The following is a 7,031-nucleotide window of genomic DNA, read 5'->3' on the forward strand; positions in this document are numbered from 1 at the left end:
GGACAAAAAGAAGTACCTGCTGGCATCGAGCAAAGAGTCAGCGCATATGCGCTTTGGCAAACATGCTACTGTTGGCAGCCATAATTTCGAAATAGTAAAAGACTAGAAAAACATCAGCCCTGAAATCCAGCGAAGAATCATTCTTGCCAATAAATGCTACTTTGGACTAGATAGGCAATTGAAAAGTAAAGTACTCTCTCGGCAAACGAAAATCACACTCTACAAGTCACTTATCGTTCCCGTTCTGCTATATGGTGCCATGGACCATGACAACATCAGACGAAACGGCTCTGGGAGTGTTCGAGAGAAAAGTCCTTCGAAAGATTTATGGACCTCTACGCGTTGGCGATGGCGAGTACCGAAGAAGATTTCACGATGAGCTGTACGAGCTATACACAGACATCAATATAGCCCAGCGAATTAAAATGCAGCGGCTGCGCTGGCTAGGCCATATTATGCGAATGAAAGATGACGCTCCGGCCAAGAAAGTGTTTCTATCGGAACCCGCCTATGGAAGCAGAGGTAGAGGGCGGCCCCACTCCGTTGGAAGGACCATGTGGAAAACGATTTAAACTCCCTTGGTGTGAGCAATTGGCGCCTGTTGGCGGAGAGAAGGAGCGACTGGCTCGCCAATTAAGTAAGTAAGTAAATATAGTCTATAAGTTTTCGTAATATGTTTGAGGTAAATGGTAGTATGTGTTTTTCACTGACACCAAACGATATCTGGCGAATGAATTTTTGGAGGGAATATTTTCATGACACTTTTTGGGCTCACCGAACCACTGACGATGAGTGACCCCCGGTTAAATAAAATTTTGAAATAGGTTATTATGAATATTAATAAAGGCATTTGAAGACAGATGCTGTGTTATTATAAGTCCAAGCAATTTTATATATGGGATAAAACTAATAATATGGTTCTAGTATGGTACACCAATCCTTATTCAATCTCGATATTATAACATCTTATGTAAGCCTGATTTTGGGTGGGTTATATACAAGCCTTATATAACAGGAAAGGTCCTAATAATCAATAGGTTTCTTTTGATAAGGCCTTATGTAAGTAAGCCTCACTTTTGTTGGTCCATAAAAGTTCATGCACATTATACGACGCGGCATGTACCGACACCAGCACGACACGTTCCGACAAAATATTCTTTGCATGTATTCTAATGTAACCATGCACATTTAGCGACAGTTGTACGACACGACCCGAGACGACACGACCACTTCTACGACATTTTCAAATATTTAATTACAAACATGTCGGTTGACGACGAGCAGTTAATTTTGCAAATAAGCAATTTCCCTGAACTTTATGACCTAAAGAATGAACGCTATATGAATATGCAGCACAAAAATAATATTTGGGCACAAACAGGAATTGAAATTGGGGCAGATGGTAGGTATAAAGTATAATTATAATACAAAAAGCAAGAAACTTTGTGAACCCACATAGTGAAATTATTTGATGAAATAGTACTGCAGCAGGAAGCTAAAGGTTTATCAAAAATGGTTTCTAGAAGTGCAATCCGATATTTCTCTGGTACTTGAGGCGCAAATGCTCAATGGTTTCCAAAATAATCCATGAAGTTTTGAAGTATTTATTTTAATAAACATTTAGTAAACCCCGCGATAAACGCTGAAACACCTGTATTATTTGCCTGTCTATAGATTAAACTCGTACCTATCCACACTCAACACCAACATGCCTAATGTTTGTCTCGCCTGTGGAGAATCACCGCACAAATCACTGGATACTTTTCAGCTTTTGGCGCGTGATTTAACAAATTTACCAAACGGTTTCCAACGAAGAGGTACGCAAACAACATTTTATTTGAGAACTACATTGTAATATATAATTTCCTCTTGAAGAACGTGCCGGATCACTAGACATCGTTCAATCGCAATCTGCATGTTACACTGGCATGGCGCGTGCCAAGCTGCGACGAAGCCGCCCAGTCAGTGATATTCGTGACATAAGGGAAATAAGATCAATGAAACGACCAGAAACGACGCTTGCTCCCCTACTTGCCAAGACAACACGCTATGCATATACAGGCCAAACCACAGAAGAACTAAAAAACCTTTACACTGAGCGTGATTGTTTAAATCAGCAACTAAAATCCTTAAATTTACAATTTGATTACATTACGGGCTCACTTGTGAAGACTAATGAAGAATTGGAGTTTATAATGCATGAAAATAAGGTCGATATATTTGCATGCAAAGTATGAATACTTTAAAAATACTCTAATTTGTTTTTTTTTTTTTATACTCAGTTGAGCAGAGCTCACAGAGTATATTAACTTTGATTGGATAACGGTTGGTTGTACAGGTATAAAGGAATCGAGATAGATATAGACTTCCATATATTAAAATCAACAGTATCGAAAAAAAATTCGATTGAGCAATGTCCGTCCGTCCGTCTGCCCGTTAACACGATAACTTAAGTAAATTTCGAGGTATCTTGATGAAATGTGGTATGTAGGTTCCTGTGCACTCATCTCAGATCGCTATTTAAAATGAACGATATCGGACAATAACCACGCCCACTTTTTCGATATCGAAAATTCGAAAAAGTGCGATAATTCATTACCAAATACGGATTAAGCGATGAAATCTGGTAGGTGAGTTGAACTTATGACGCAGAATAGAAAACTAGTAAAGTTTTGGACAATGGGCGTGGCACCGCACATTTTTAAAAGAAGGAAATTTAGAAGTTTTGCAAGCTGTTATTTGGCAGTCGTTGAAGATATCATGATGAAATTTGGCAGGAACGTTACTCTTATTACTATTCAAAAGCAATTTTTGATATTTGCATTGCGCGGCCTTAATTGGGACTCAAGTCTCCACCTTCCTCCATACAGAAGTAGACTTCTTCTTATTAACTTACCCACTCTGGAAAATCGGAGAATATTACTGGGGGTATTGTTCATCCATAAGCTCATTATTGGAGAAATTGATTCCGCGGACCTCCTCAGCCGCTTGTTTTTTGCGGTTCCCCCTAGAGTATCCAGACACTACGTTCCTTTCTATTTACCCCTTTGTCGACGAAACTTTGCTAAAAATAATCCTCTTCTTATCTGGTGCGCGCACTACAATGACTTGTATAGCTGCATCAGTCTTGAATGTACTTTTGCCACTATACGTAATGCAATACTTGCCTATCTAATTTAAGAGATACAAGCTAATTTAATTTGCCGGCATTTATTCCTTCGATAAAAAACAGGAACTATCTCGCTTAAGGATGGAGGAACATTTATCAACATGTCTCATTAAGAAGGAACAAGACAGTACTGTGTTGATTGGAATCTGGTGCATTCCAACAACGTAAAAAACATGCTTTTTCAAGAGTCACTGACCGGAATCGTATGCATTCCGGCAGTATAATCTTATGGGTCAGGCATCGAGCTGATTGGAATCCGGTGCATTCCAACAACACAGGTCATGTTACTTTTTTATGCCTTGTGATGGCGTATCCTCATTACACTACTCTTAGCACTGACGGATTCCCATGACATGCTGATTGGAATCTTGTTGCATTCCAACAGGGAGATTGGAATCCACTGCATTCCGAAGTCATGCTGAGCGGAATCTGATGCATTCCGCCAGTATAAGATTTCGGCATAAGATCTTATTTCTGCTCATATTTCTTATTATTATTATATTCTGAAATTAAATAGTAATGTTCATTAATATTTCTTTGTTTGTAATATAACATTGTTGAAAGCTCGATATATCTTAAATTTTATCTTTTGAGTTGTATATTTATATATCTTTTATATTATGCAGTCGACCATAGTTTGTCGTCGACTTTAAATAATAAATAAATAAATAAATAAATAAATAAATATGTCTGCTTAATAAAAATTAGCAAAATCGGAGAACGACCACGCCCACTTTAAAAAAAATTTTTTTTTTTAAATTCAAATTTTAAAAGAAAAGTTAATATCTTTACAGTATATAAGTAAATTATGTCAACATTCAACTCCAGTAATGATATGTTGCAACAAAATACAAAAATAAAATAAAATTTCAAAATGGGCGTGGCTCCGCCCTTTTTCATTTAATTTGTCTAGTATAATTTTAATGCCATAAGTCGAACAAAAATTTACCAATCCTTGTGAAATTTGGTAGAGGCTTAGATTCTAGGACGGTAACTGTTTTCTGTGAAAAAGGGCGAAATAGGTTGAAGCCATGCCCAGTTTTTATACACAGTCGACCGTCTGTCCTTCCGCTCGGCCGTTAACACGATAACTTCAGCAAAAATCGATATATCTTTACTAAACTCAGTTCACGTACTTATCTGAACTCACTTTGTATTGGTGTAAAAAATGGCCGAAATCCGACTATGAACACGCCCACTTTTTCGATATCGAAAATTACGAAAAATGAAAAAAATGCCATAATTGTATACCCAATACGAAAAAAGGGATGAAACATGGTAATTGTATTGGTCTATTGACGCAAAATATAACTTAAAAAAAAAAACTTGGTAAAATAGGTGTGACACCTACCATATTAAGTAGAAGAAAATGAAAAAGTTTTGCAGGGTGAAATCAAAAGCCCTTGGAATCTTGGAAGGAATACTGTTCGTGGTATTACATATATAAATAAATTAGCGGTACCCGACAGATGATGTTCTGGATCACCCTGGTCCACATTTTGGTCGATGTCTCGAAAACGCCTTCACATATACAACTAAGGGCCACTCCCTTTTAAAACCCTCATTAATACCTTTAATTTGATACCCATATCGTACAAACACATTCTAGGGTCACCCCTGGTCCACGCTTATGGCGATATCTCTAAAAGGCGTCCACCCATACAACTAAGGCCCACTCCCTTTTAAAACACTTATTAACACCTTTCGTTTGATACGAATATTGTACAAACGCATTCTAGAGTTAACCCTGGTCCACTTTTATAACGATATTCGGAAAAGGCGTCCACCTATAGAACTAAGGCTCACTTCCTTTTAAAATACTCATTAACACCTTTCCTATGATACCCATATAGTACAAACAAATTCTATAGTCACCCCTGGTCCACCTTTATGGCGATATCTCGAAAAGGCGTCAACATATAGAACTAAGGCCCACGCCCTCTTAAAATACTTATTAACACCTTTCATTTGATACTCATATCGTACAAACAAATTCTAGAGTCATCCCTGGTCCATCTTTATGGCGATATCTCGAAAAGGCGTCCATCTATAGAACTTAGGCCCACACTCTTTTAGAATACTCATTAATACCTTTCATTTGATACCCATATCGTACAAAATAAATTCTAGAGTCACCCCTGGTCCACCTTTATGGCGATATCTCGAAAAGGTGTCCACCTATAGAACTTAGGCCCACTCCCTTTTAAAATTATCATTAACACATTTCATTTGATACCCATATCGTACAAACAAATTCTAGAGTCAGGCCTGGTCCACCATTATGGCGACATCCCTTAATGGCGTCCATCTATAGAACTATGGCCCACTTCCTTTAAAATACTCTTTAATACCTTCCATTTGATACACATGTCATACAAACACATTCCAGGGTTACCCTAGGTTCTTTTTACAACATGGTGATTTTCCCTTACTTTGTCTCCACAGCTCTCAACTGAGTATGTAATATTCGGTTACACCCGAACTTAGCCTTCCTTACTTGTTTTCTTATAGATTCTAAAAGAAACCCACGATACACTTACCCATGAAGTACTACAGCTACGCGAACGATCCACACGTTTAACAACCGAAAATAAATTGTTACATGAAGATTTTACTGCCTGCAAGGAGCAACTGTTTCATGCAAACTTGGAACGTAAAGAATTAAATAACAATTTAATTGATTTGCGTGGTAATATACGCGTGTTCTGTCGTGTAAGGCCGCCATTAGATTTTGATGATGATAAAGTACTCTGTGGATGGAATTATATTGGTGAATCCACAGTTGAAATACAAAACTACGATAAGAATAAAGGTGGAGCGCACAATTTTTCCTTTGATCAAGTCTTCCACCCTAATTCAAAACAGGAGGACATTTTCGAGATGGTGTCACCTTTAATACAATCTGCCTTGGATGGTTACAATATTTGTATATTTGCTTATGGACAAACCGGCAGTGGAAAAACATATACAAAGGACGGTGTGCCAACAAATGCTGGAGTGATTCTACGCACAGCCGATTTACTTTTCGATTCTATTAAAAATTATAAACGTCTTGGTTGAGAATATGAAATACGTGTAACATTTTTGGAAATCTATAACGAAGTCTTATATGATTTGCTGAGCAACGAAGAAAGATATGGAAATACGCATGGCTAAACATAATAAGAACGATATATATGTGTCAAATATAACTCAGGAGACTGTAATCTCTGCTTGACGTTTACGCGATTTGATGCATGTGGCAAAAATGAATCGTGCCACTGCTTCAACAGCAGGCAACGAACGTTCATCATGTTCGCATGCTATTACAAAAATTGAACTTATTGGTTTTCATGCCGAGAAAAATGAGACATCAGTCGGAACTATAAATCTTGTAGATGTAGCTGGCACTGAGTCACCCAAAAGTAGTACACGTATGAACGAAACTAAAAATATAAGTCGTTCACTATCGGAGCTCACAAATGTTATATTAGCATTATTGCAAAAACAGGTTCATATACCATATCGCAATTCCAAATTAACGCATTTATTAATGCCTTCATTGGGAGGCATTTCAAAAACATTGATGTTTATAAATGTAGCTCCATTTTTAGATTTAGATTTTTTTGTATTGCAATTTATGTAATTATTATTATTTTTAATAAATTAAATAATACCCTCGGTAGAGTAGATACTTCTGAAAATACTCCCAAGTAAATACTCCATAGAGTACACACAAGCAAAGCGAGAACTGCAGTAGGTGATCCTCTAAATGCTCCAATATGCTGAAAATGGAACATAAAATTGCACGGAGTACTCCCTATTTTTGCAGGGTAGGAGAGGACCACATACTCCGGCTCTCACTGTGCTTCTGAGTACTCCA

General features: G+C 37.4%; 1 pseudogene; it reads left to right on the top strand.

The window, feature by feature from the left end:
• The first annotated feature begins 1,708 nt into the window (after positions 1 to 1,708).
• LOC137235388 (protein claret segregational-like) lies at positions 1,709 to 6,794 on the top strand (annotated as a pseudogene).
• Positions 6,795 to 7,031: the final 237 nt, after the last annotated feature.

This window comes from Eurosta solidaginis, chromosome X (assembly GCF_040869045.1).
Source record: "Eurosta solidaginis isolate ZX-2024a chromosome X, ASM4086904v1, whole genome shotgun sequence".
Taxonomy (NCBI): domain Eukaryota; kingdom Metazoa; phylum Arthropoda; class Insecta; order Diptera; family Tephritidae; genus Eurosta; species Eurosta solidaginis.